This window comes from Cricetulus griseus, chromosome 3 (assembly GCF_003668045.3).
Source record: "Cricetulus griseus strain 17A/GY chromosome 3, alternate assembly CriGri-PICRH-1.0, whole genome shotgun sequence".
NCBI lineage: Eukaryota > Metazoa > Chordata > Mammalia > Rodentia > Cricetidae > Cricetulus > Cricetulus griseus.
Window position 1 is genome coordinate 228,087,892 of NC_048596.1, and position 12,900 is coordinate 228,100,791.

Here is a 12,900-nt window from a genome sequence, read left to right on the forward strand (position 1 = left end):
CTAGACATATATCCCACGAGGTTAATATCCATAGAGACACTTGATCATGTGTGTTCATTGTGGTGCCCTTCACAGCAGAACTGAATCATGTCATTTGTGGAGAAATATATGGAGCTTGAGGCCATCCTGTTATGCAGAATAGGTACGAGGTAGATAAACAAGTATATCATACACTTAAAAATCTTATACGAAGATTAAAAAAAAAAACAACAACTTGAAAGTAGGAACAGGATTTAACTAGGGACAAGAAAGGAAACCAGAGTCAGGGAGGAAAAAGGGTAGCTGGGAAAAAAATACAATGAGAACACACTACCTATGTGTCGAACTGCAGCAGTGAGCCTGTTGCTATGTATAACTAGTGTGCATTAACAATTATAGTAAAAAATAAAATTCCCTTTCAATCATTTGCTTTGATCTTTTTGCCTGTCGATCTTTTTCCAGGAACTTACGGCTAGTGCTATCTAGACTGAGCCTCCTGAGCTGCCTCACAGACTGTGATGGAGATGACCTCTAGAAGAAGAAAAAGCAAGCAGTGAATTCAGGATCAGAAAAGTTGTCTTTTATTTTGTTATTTTTTCTGAATGAAGAAAGGCCCACTGACTTGATTAAAGATGTCAGTCAAGATGGTGAAATATTAACCAAGTCAAAATCTCTGTTCTGAGATTTGTAACATACTGGAAATGCCAAAAGACTCCATGAATCCATAGACACGTTCACTCGTGGGAACAATTAGCCTTCATGAAAGCAATAGAGCAGCCTTTGCAATTGGCTCATTATTCATCACTTCAGGGGAAAATGGATTGTAACAGGAATAAAGATGAAGTGGCCTGAGAGGAGATAACAATAAGAAAACTATAAAGCAGCAAAGGGCAGCAATCATTTGGCTACATTTGTAGAAAGTCAGATCCAGAAAATTCAATAGACTTATTTTCCTTTAATGTAAACATAAGCATGAAGAGATTAGAAAAGGGTCAGTTTGCTTCCAAACAATTAGAAGAACAAATAGAACAAAGGGAAAAAATGTAAAAGCAATCACGAGCAGGCACGCTTTTAAACATGTCATTAATCAGTATGTCAATGAGTTAAATCTCTTTAGTAAAAGACAGTCTCCAGTTGATGTTTTTAATTTTGTGCTATTTAACAGCAGACACAAATTAGGTGATGGGATTTTTTTTGACAATAAATGGCTAAGAAAAGATACTGGATGAGGTACACAATCTGTGACCCAGGAGCAAAATAAGATCAGTGAATCCCTGAGTAATGTTGGAGGGTGGGGGAGAACCAAACAAGATTCTTGAGTGGAGTGACAAGACCTCACCTGAGGGGTGGTGAGAAACGAGGGATTTGATCAGATATCAACGGTGGCAGATTCTGGCCAAACTAACCGGGTATGTTTCTTGCTAAAATCAAACACTGAGAAAATGAACACAAATCCAAATGTTGTGAACTAGCTGGGAAGAACATTCAGAGACCTAACCCTTGACAAGATTTTGGCCGAGGGGAGAGTATTCATCAAGACACAGGAAAGAAATGAAAAGAAAAAGCTCGGTTTAAGTAATATCAATGCTGAGTAGAACATAATATATATATATATATATATATATATATATATATATATATATATGTATATCAAATAAAATATCCAGAATACATAAAAATGTAGAGACTTTTGAAAGTATAATAAATTAAACTGATAAAAATGCAAGACAAATAACTATATCATCATAGTGAGAGGCATTAAAATACTGCCTCAAAAAATCAAAACATTAGGCAAAAAAAGAATGCTGGCAACCTGAAAAAAGTTTAATAAGCATAAGCTAATAGAGAATTCAAGTCAGTAAACACTAATTATATACCCCCGAGGAAAAACGTATCAGATCTCACAGGATTTAATAAAGCTTAATGAGTTAAAATATGGAAAATATATCTGGTATGTGGTAAAGAGAAGAAAGTGTGGGGAACATTGTTATTCTCAAAATCTAAACAAAACCACCAACACACCTTCAGCAAGCCATAAGTTAAAAGAATCCAGTCACTGACAAGAAAACACTAACAACAGGAGGGCTGGCAAGAAACTTCCATCTGGCAAGTGAAAGCTCACTTGTAAATACCTCGACATTAGAAAGCAAATAAAACACAATGCCCACGCTACTTCCGGATAGCAACAGGAATGGCACAGATTACTGAAGCAGTTCACCTTCACTGTAGCAGGATTTAAAATCACCTAGGAGACATTGCCCTGTCTGTGAGGCTGTTTCCAGGGCAGTTAGATTGAAGAGGGAAGACACCCTGAATATGCTAGAATAGCTGTGTCACAATCCTAACTGAATAAAAGGGGGTAGGTAGGGTAAGCAAGCTAAGCACCAGCATCCATTTCTGTCGGCCTCCTGGCTGCAGATGCCATGTAACCAGTTGTCTGCCCTGGCTAGAGTCTTATCAGCTTGATACAAATAGGGTTATCTGGGAAGATGAGCCTCATTTGAGAAAATACATCCATCAGGTTACCTGTAGGCAAAGTCTGTAGGGTGTTTTCTTGCTTAATGGTTGATGGGGTCCTACCCGACTCACTGCAGGTGATGCTACCTACTCCTGGACAGTGGTCCTGGATAGTGTAAGATAGCAGGCTCAGAAGGCCATGTGCTTCAATTTCTGCCTCTGGGTTCCCACCCTGATTTCCTTTGATGGTGGACTGTGATATGGAACTGTAAACTGAAATAAACCCTTTCCTCCCCATGTTATTTTTGGTTCTGGTGCTTTATCACTGCAGTAGAAATCCTGACGAAGGCTTATGTACTCCTACCAGCATACCTTCTTTGTGATGTATTGTCTTGGTGGTGATTTGAATGAGAATAGCCCCCATAGGCTCATATATTTGAATGCTTGGTCCCCAGTTGGGAGACTATTTAGGAGGATTAGAAGTTGTAACCTTATGAGAGGAGCTATGTCACTGGAGGTGGTAGGCTTTGAGGTTTCAAAAGTCCTTGCCAGGCCCTGCGTCACTGCCTCTCTGACTCCTGCTTGTGGGTCAGATGGAAGCTCTCAGTTGTTGTTCCAAGGCCATGCATGCTTGTCTCCTGCTACTGTGTTCCCCATCATAATGACCATAGATTTAACCTCTGAAACTGTAAGCAAGTCCCCTTCTATAGTTTGCCTTGGTCATGGTGTCTCTTCACAGAAATATTAATACATAAGACACTCTTCAGAAGTAAGACAAATAAACCTTTACCTCCTTGTATTGCTGTTTTAGAGTTTGGTCATAGCAAAAAAGCAAAAAAAAAAATATATATATATATATAAAAAAAAACCTGGTGTTGAGAAGTGGGCTGTTGGTAGGATGACCTGAGCATGTGGTTTGTGACTTTGGAACTGATATTCAGGAGGAATGTGAAGAGTTACAGTTGCAGACTGGAGAAAGTCAGGAGTTTCATGGGTCATCCCAGTGAGAATTTGGAAAACTAGAATCCTAACCCAAGAGCAAGCAGGAAAGGGAAAGGTTGGGTTCCAGATAATCCTCTCAGGAAACATTCCCACAGATGTGCACAAGGTGTGTCACCTAGGGGATTCTAAAACTTCAAGTTCAAAGTGAAGAGGTAGATGACTCAGTGGTTAAGAATACTTGCTGCTCTTTCAAAGGACTGGAGTTGGGTTCCCAGCACCCACATTGGGCAGTTAATAACCACCTGCAACTCCAGCTCCAGAGGACCTAATACCTTCTGCTGACCTGTAAATATATATATATACACACTTACATGCAGAAAGAAAGGAGGGAGGGAGAGAGGGAGGAGGGAGGGAGGGAGGGAAGGAGGGAGGGAGGGAAGGAGGGAGGGAGGGAAGGAGGGAGGTGGAAGGGGGCTAATGGTGCCTGCCTTTAATCATAGTACTTGGGACAAAAGAGGCAGATGGATCTCTGTGAGTTCAAGGCCAATCTGGTCTACATAGCAAGTACCAAGACAGTCAGGACTACAGAAAGAGAACTTGTCTGAAAAACAGAAAACAAAAATCTTGTCTCAAAAGAGGAAAACAGGAAGGAAACTTGGAGAATGGAAAATGAAACATCTAGCAGAAGTGTATTCAAAGATGTTTGAGATGGGTAGTTTGTGCCTAGATTCACATCTTCTGTAAATGGGAAAATTTCTACACTAAAAACATTTTTAAGCGAACAAACCATGCAAGAAATCACAAAACATCTTACATAGAAACCATATAAATTGGAAAACAACATTTCAAAAACAAACAGCAGAAATGTACTAAGAAAGTATTCAACAGAGTTCACCAATAAATTCAAGCTTTGACCTTTTAAGTGAAAACACTCCTTACCTACTTGTCATAAAAATAATTGAGAAACTATTGTGAGTCTTAATTACAAAACCAAAAAGGAAGTGAAATAATATTAAGTATAAATGCATATGATTTCATGTTCGTGTATTTTAAAACTGAGATAAAGTAGTTTACTAGTAAAAAAGGAAATGTGAATTTCTTTTTTTTCTTTTTCTTTTTTTTTTTTTTTTTGGTTTTTCGAGGCAGGGTTTCTCTGTGGCTTTGGAGACTGTCCTGAAACTAGCTCTTGTAGACCCGGCTGGTCTCGAACTCACAGATATCCTCCTGCCTCTACCTCTCGAGTGCTGGGATTAAAGGCATGCGCCACCAACGCCTGGCAGTTTCTAAAACTTGATTTATCACATGGAGTTTGTGTTTGTGTTTGCATATTGATGTGTGTGTGCACAAATGTGTACCAGTGTGTGCACACATACATGAGCATGCATATGGAGATTAGCAGCTGATATAAGGTATCGTCCTCAATTATTCTCAGTCTTTAATTTAGTTTCTTCTATTTTAGATAGGGTCTCTGGCTGAACCTGAAATGCACAGGTTTGGTTAGACTGCCTGTCCAGCAAACCCCAGGCTAGCGAGAGATCCTCTTTCAAAAACATGAGCTGACAGTGCTAGAGAAACAATACCCAAGGCTGACCCTGGCCATGCATCTACATGCATATACCTGTCCCAATCCCTCCCAGCAAATGTATTCAAAACCTTAGTATCATTTTTATATACTAAAAATGAACAGTTTGAAACGTTAAGAAATTTATCCCCTTTTCAGTAATAGGACAATGAAGAGATGACCAGGCCTAGCTATGTGTGTGTTTTTAAGATACATTTCAAAGAAACATTTCTTTGTCAACATTTAAAAATATATTTATCGTGATTATATTTTCTATTAAAAGCAAAGCCTTTGCAGGCAAGCCCATGCTAATTTGCACTGCCCTGCGGTGCAGATGGTAACTCAACCTCCCCCCACCCCACTCTATGATTAGTCCAGACATACCACCATACCATTAACCATGCAGTGAGAACTAGCTTAGCTGTTCTCTACGGGTTTGCAAGAAAAAAGGCATCCATTTCTGGGCTATTCTATTTCTTTGTATCCCAAGTCCAACAAGAGTTTAGAGGCTTATTTATTTCATAGCTTTAATACTTTTTGCCAGGTTTCAGCTCCTTTCACTGTGTTAGCTAATCTCTTTCAAAGTTTTCAGTTAAAAGGGATTTGTGTGAGGAAGTGTTGGAGCACTTATTGACATTTATTCTACAGATTTGAGGAGAGAGTTGAGAGAGTTGCCAGGGGACTTTTTCCTCTGCACTACTTGGAATCAAAACAAGTGGTCCCAGATGACCAGACAAGTCAAGGGACTGTGTGGGCCTGGAGTCCTAGAGGAAAAAACAACAATCTGTTTCTTCATTGACAGGTATGGTCCTGCCCCCACGGATGCCTTAATCTGTGTCCAGGGATGGGTTTCATCCTCTGACTTTTCTCTCAGATGTCAGAAAGGGAAAGCCCAAGGAAACCAGGTTACCCACAGCCACCCCACCACACACACACACACACACACACACACACACACACAGTCTCTCTGTCTCTGTCTCTCTCTCACTCTGTCTCTCTCTCTTTTTCTCTGCCTCTCTCTCTCTCTTTCTCCAGGGTAACCAGCTGTTCTTCTCTGACATTCATAGGAAACTTGGCTGTAAATGTTTAACAGGTGGGGGTGGAGGGTCCTGTCTTGTGTCAAGACACCAAGAACACCAATGAGGTAATGAACCATTGGAGTAAAACCCTCCAGGGGCAGGACTCATCAATACCCCTCCAACCATGTCCTCTAAGGCTAGATCTGCTGTGTTTATTTACAGCTACAGTGTTTGCATTCCCACGGATGGCTTTGGGCACCACCTGGATCTGCATAGCCCATCTCCATTCTCCTCTCACTTGTGTGTTTTTAGGTCAAGCATGCTCACCATGTGGGTCTGATTTTCAGTGGGTACAAACAGTATGTCTGTCTACATTGTTTATGAACTTATGTCAATTCTGTTGGCTAGTGACTATGAGGGTATTTTGGGAATGTAAACATAAATCTTGAATGCAGGTAAATGATGTGGAGTAATAATATCTACTAAACAAAATGGATTATTAGTTTCCTTTCTTCTAACATTAATATCCTGAGCCTAGCAAACTATATAAGTTTCCTGGTACAGAGAAAGACCTTTGATCCTCTTTTGGATGACTCAGATAAAGCCAGGTTACCAGCCTTTCTCCCTCTAGGATGATCAGTTGTGATCACGGAGCAACCTGACCTTGAGTTTCCCGAAGTACTCACTCTGGAACATTTTTCAAAAACACAATAGAACGGTAGATCTTCAAAGAAGAAACTCTGTGTTGTCTTGCATCTGCTCTATCAACCCTTTCCAACACCAGCACTTTGAAACTCACTCCTCCCAATCCAGACATCCTCCGTGCAGAAGAGGGCCACATCAAAAAGATAGCACAAACTTGTGGAGCTTTGAATTAGAATGTCCCCTATAGGCTCATCGTCAGGGAATGCTTAGTCATCAGGAAGCATAGTCATTAGGAGGTGTAGCCTTGTTGGAATAAATTTAGCCTTGTTGGTGTAGTTGTGGCCTTGTTGGAAGAAGTGTGTCCCTGGTTTTGAGGTTTCAAAAGCCCAAGCCAGGCCCAGTGTCTCTTGCTACTGCTGCAGATCTGAATGTAGAACTCTCAACTACTTCTCCAGCACCGTGTCTGCTCCTGTGCTGCCATGCTCCCTGCTGTGGTGATAAAGGACTAAACCTCTGACACTGTAAGCTAGCTCCAATTAAATGCTTGCCTTTATAAGAGTTGCCCTGGTCATGGAGTCTCTTCACAGCAATAGAACAGTGACTAAGACAATACTTAACCAAGAAACTGCTAGAGTATTCAGCAATATGAGAGGAAGTGTCTGTCATTACTTAGGCTTCAGTAAGAGTGTTTTACATTAGTCTGTCCCGTATTTTTGAGTAATAATTTGGAATGCAATGATTTTAAAAATGCATCCTGCTAAATGACTGATTGAAAGCATAGAGTTGAAGACTGGAGAAAGCTCAAGGGGTAAAGAGTTTACTGTGCAAACGGTGACCTGAGTTTAAATCCCCAGGTTCCGTGTAAAAACTGGACACTGTGGTACACATCTACTGTCCCAGTCCTGGGGTTAGGGGAGACAGGTAGATTCCCTGGGACTCTCCAGTCAATCACATTGGTGGGCCAAGTCAGTGAGCTCCAGATACAATGAAGGACCATGTTTCAAACAATAAGGTAGAGAGCAGTAGAAAGTACAGAGGAAGAACCTGTTTCTTGCTGTCACCAGATGCACACATTCCTTCCGGTTCCTCTCTATACTTCTATTCATTTTTTACCAATCAAGTCTATAGTCTTTATTCCCTGCCACACAAGACAATCCTCTACAAACATGCCCACAGGCCAATCTGATCTGTATAATTCTTCAGTTTAGACTTCATTCGAATGACTCCAGGCTGTGTCAAGTTGACAGTCAAGGTTAACTAGGACACTCAATCTCTGGCTGTGGGCAAAAACAAGCATTTGTTTCCCTTGCTCCAGATGAAAATGATCACAGATATTGACCAAATCCACCCACACAGGAGAGAAAAAGAATCCATATCCTGGAGTGGGCAGCCTGTGGGGAGGAATGGCCTTTGTTCTTGGGTTTGCTGTGCAATCTTGAGCAAGTCATTTCATCCCAACTAAGAGGATCAGCACGGGAACAGCTGAAGTTTGCGCTAACTTGAATGTTTTCTGGTTCTAATATGAATCAAAATCCTAAGAAGCTAAAATGTCAGTGAGCAATTTTTTCCACACACAGGTACCCACTGATACTACTCTCCAGATGTGGGGACAATCCCGCTCCTCCCAGTTCCTTTCAGCTCTCTTCTCCCTCTCAAGCCCTGCCCAGCCACCCAGCCTCCTCCTGCGGCCACACAGAGACCCCACCAAGCCCCCACCAGAGGCAGACAAGTATATGAAGACTGTTGGTCCTTAGGAATAATAACCTATCCACTTTTATTCCCTGTCTCCTGAAAACAGTGCCTCATTTCCCCTTGCTTTCATAACAAATATTTCCTATATGGTTTGTTGGACAATTAACAATGTTAATGTTTGCTTCATATTTTAGGCTATAAATAGTTCTCATATATATCTTCTTATTCTTACAGAAACCTCTGGAATCATTTATTAATATATCTATCTGAAAAGCAAAAGAACTGTGGTAGCAGGTGACAGCCACTAACCTCAGATCACACCAGAATATTGACAATGGAAACTTGAACCCAAACCTCATTAATGTGAAGTTAGATAAAACCTCTACTATGATATATAGGCGTCCCCCTGCATCTTTCCACCAGTGACCATTGACTATGATTGACTAGAGAGTTAGAAATGAGCTCTCCCAGCTTTGGGTCATAGCTGGTTCCACATCTAGGAAAAAAGACTCAGCAGCACAGTCTGGTGCATGCGTGGTAGAGTTCTTAGAACACCTCCTAGTCCCTGTCCACATTGTGCTTACACCCAGACTCCATCTTGCCAACACAAGGGGACTGTTCCTTGGACCCCAGCCAAAGGTCTTGGAAAGAGAGATATGCTTCTTTTGAAAGGATAAAGATTTTTTTCTTTGTCTTCTTTCATTCTCTTGGCCAAAAGTTTAGCACATTCAGCAGCCTCCTGGTTTTTCTTGGGGTGTTGTTTCTTCAGAGCAGTGCATGGGCATTTGTGTAGCATATAGGTGGAGTAACACGACGGGTACTTTAGTCCTCAGTTTCTTTCTATCTTTGCTGTTTAAAGGCTTTCCAACAACATGTTAACAGACATCACCTTCTTTGGAGAGATTTGAAAAGCTTCCAGATTTTTCTAGCTCTTTGGGGGCCCTAACCACCAAGGCACAGTAGTACCTGTCAGTCAAGAAATATCCCTTCTTTCCTTTTGTTTTTAAATAATCAAATTAGAACACTCAGATGGACACCCAGAATACATCCTGAACAAACTTGCACTTCCTCTCTCCAGTTCCCCTTTGTCTATAAAAAGAACGCACCTTACTCAACAACAGGCACACTTTGCTATGGATCAAGACATTTTGTTTCACATAGAAACTTGTTTGCTCTTCCTACCACTTATTCGGACCACACAACCCTTCTCCTCTTCATCCAGAGCACCAGCAGCTACTTCTGTGGCCATGAGTTTCTCATAGAAAGTACGAAGTTTGTGTCAACCTCCACTTCAATGAGATTCTGACAGCAGTGACCGGTAAGGAGCTATTCATCTTTGTCTTGACACAGCCAAAAGAGAACAGGAATGTGACTGTCCTCACAGAGTCTGGGCTACTTCTGCACATTCATACAAGAGGGCATGGGGCACTTCTGTGGACAAATTATGGACTATTGAGAGAGCACTGTCCAGGATGTGCTCATCTTTCAGTTAGCAAGAGGAAGAACTCATAACTCTCAGTCATCACAGAAGAGATGTTTTTGTCCACAGCAAGAACAGAGCTAGGAGATATCTCATTCTACATGGACCCATACAGGACACCATAATGAGTGAGCACCAGCTTGAATCACCTACCAGACCCAGAAATGCCAGGGTCCCTTCACAACAGTTCAAATCCAGAAAGATCTCTCCCATAACCTCTTCCTTCTATACTTTGCCTTCCCCATCCTGGGGGGAGGGGCAGTTGTCCAGAGGAACAGGAGCTACTGTTATCTATTTATTAAAGGAGAAGACTGACTCCCGGGAATAAAAAGGCACAAGCAAGCTAACCGCAAGCATCCAAAATGAAGCCCACTTGAAAAAGAAGAGCGGAGACTATTTAACTGAAATGGTTCCAGGGTCCTATACTAACACATTTATTTGGTGAAACAATAGTGGAGAGAGGAATAGAGGTGTGTGTGTGTGTGTGTGTGTGTGTGTGTGTGTGTGTGTGTGTGTAGATACAGAGAGATCAACTAAGTGATTACAAAATATAGCACACAGCTATTTATGTCACACTGGTTGACTCATTGCTCGCTATCACTCAGTGTCTCAATATGTACATTCCTGTCCCAGAACCTTGACTCATTCTCTCCTACCCCCCAGAGGCCCATGAGTCTTGTAAACAACCCTAAAGATAGGCCAGCTGACCCCTTTAGTGACCACACCAAGTGACGGTGACCAGGGACGACTCTTTCTTCGGGATTCCTCTACAATGGAACTCAGGAGCAGGGCTCAATTCCTGGAGCCAGAGGGCTATGTCTGCTAAGTGTGTTTTAAAGTGGAAATAGTCTTTCAGCTTTAAGTTGCCTAAGGGAATAAATAAATACAATGCCTTGTGCAAAACCAGGGACAAGGTATTCATTCAATTCCTTCCCAACTTCACCTATGTTGTGGAAAGAAAGTTACATTGTTTAAAAGGATCAAGAAAAAAAGAGACAACACAGGTAAGACATCAGCAAAGTTTCAGAAGATGAAAACAAGTTGAGGAAGACTTAGCAAAGTAAAGAGAGGAATCCTAAACCATTCAGTCACAGATTTCAGAAAGGAACAGAATTGTGGATTGTAGAGAAGGTAGTCATAATACATTAAGCAGATTCCTCTAAGTAATAGCCGTGTGTAAATAATTACATAAATTCGAATTTAATCAATCAGAATCAGAAGGGAATAGGTTTCTGTATAAAGGAGTAGATACAATATATCCTCAGCCTGAGGAAGCCAGAGAGCATCTCAAACTCTGGAACCTGAGAAAGAGAGCATGAAGGACATGTTTCTGAAGAGCTTTTGAATTGTGTGCATTCATGACTTTGAACATATATAACATATGGATGCACATACATACATATGTAAAGACAAAACAAGCTACAAATGTGGGCAGGATGGTCATTTGGCAAGATATTGCCTGGACCCTCGGCCACCAACGAGGCCATGCCCTGTCTGTTGACAGCCTGGACACTGGAAATCAGAATGCCCTGTGCGGGATTGTCCTCTATGCCATGCCACACAGCCCAGACTTGGTGACTTCCACTGCCCCCTCTGAGTCTAGAGTAACACTGCAGGTAGCCGGTAAGTCCATTACTTTTCTTTTGGACACAGGAGCTACCTATTCTGTTTTGACCTCTCACTCAGGTCCAACAGTTCCTTCTCCAGTACCTGTCATGGGGGTGGATGGAACCACCTCCTTCCATTTCAGGAAAACCTGGGACTGCTTTAGCTGAAAAAACTATCTCACTTCTGTTCATCTACTTATCCCTCTCAGATGCCATGTTTGATGACTTAGGGTAGAGATAGCTCATTAGTTCATTAAGTTAACTTCCCTACTAAAAGTTCAGACAGGTGTGCCTCTTTTACAGGCTTCATAGTCAGGGATTAACAGGTTTCAGATGTAACTTCAGAGTTTTAAATTTCCTCTGGTCTTCTAAAAGTGTCTATGCCATTTAACCTAAAACCATAGCCTTTTGCTAGGATACCAAGATGTAAATCTGTTCCAGCTGTCTTACAGATATCTGCAATTTCTGAGAGAAGTTCTTCTATACCAAGAAATCTCCTCTGATAAAAACAGTCTCCAGAACCCAGTTTTACCCCACCCATTTTCAAGCATATCTTGCAGGTTCACTCCTCCTGCCTGGGCCAAAGTCAACCCACAGAAGGTCCTCCAGATAACGCCAGCACCTGCACCAGCTACTGGGACTTCCCCATTGGTACCACCTCTCCAGTCTTAAGTGAGCACCTCTTTGGATTACTTGGTCTGTCCAGCAGCTGGGGCCCTCCACCCTTCGGTTTTCTAAGACATCCCAATGAAGGATACATCTGCCTCCTGTCTCATTCATTCACCCTTGCCTCTTCTGTACTGCCAGGACACTTCTCCATTCCCTTTGTTCTGGCAGTGATCACCCGTCCCTTGACTAGGGCCAATGACAACAATCTATTTTTCCTCCTAGCAACCTGCCTTCTCCGCCTCCTTAAGAAACTGGAGCCTGAGGGCCACAGGATGGCAGCTAACAGAATGCTTCTTCACTCAACCTCCCCCCCCCCCCCGAATGTGATCCCACTGATTCCTGACTCTCCCCCTCCCCCACGTCATCCCTTGTCGGCAGGAAGAAGCCAGACGTGAACCGGCATCCATATAAACAAAGAGTCTGGGATGTTATAGTGGAAGCTTCACCCCAGCCCCTGGCATTCATATACCCAAAGAGTCTGGGATGTTACAGTGAAGTTCCACCCAAGCCCCTCCCCTATCTCTCTCCAACCCCTGCTGCATCTCAGAAAGCCCAACAAATGATGACCCCTCCCCCGAGATGCTCAAGACCACTTCCACATGGTATTTAAGCTGCCCCCCAGAAAACAGACTCGTAGTTTTTCCAGTCTCTCTTTCCAGTTTTCTCAGGGGGAGGGGGGCTGGAATTCCACCCAGGAGCATTGTATCCATTAAACATAGGCTTTTTCTAATTTGGTTTGATTTGGTCTGGTTTGGATTGCTGCATCAGCAGAGAGGCTTATCAGGTGTAGAAACTTTTCAGCAACCACCACATATTCTGTCTTTGTTGGATTTTGTTTTGTTGTGTTTC

General features: G+C 42.1%; 1 long non-coding RNA gene across 2 annotated transcripts in view; it reads right to left on the bottom strand.

Moving 5' to 3' along the window:
• LOC118238589 overlaps nt 1–12,900 on the bottom strand; it is a 28,861-nt gene that overhangs the window by 15,599 nt on the left and 362 nt on the right. The window lies entirely within an intron of this gene.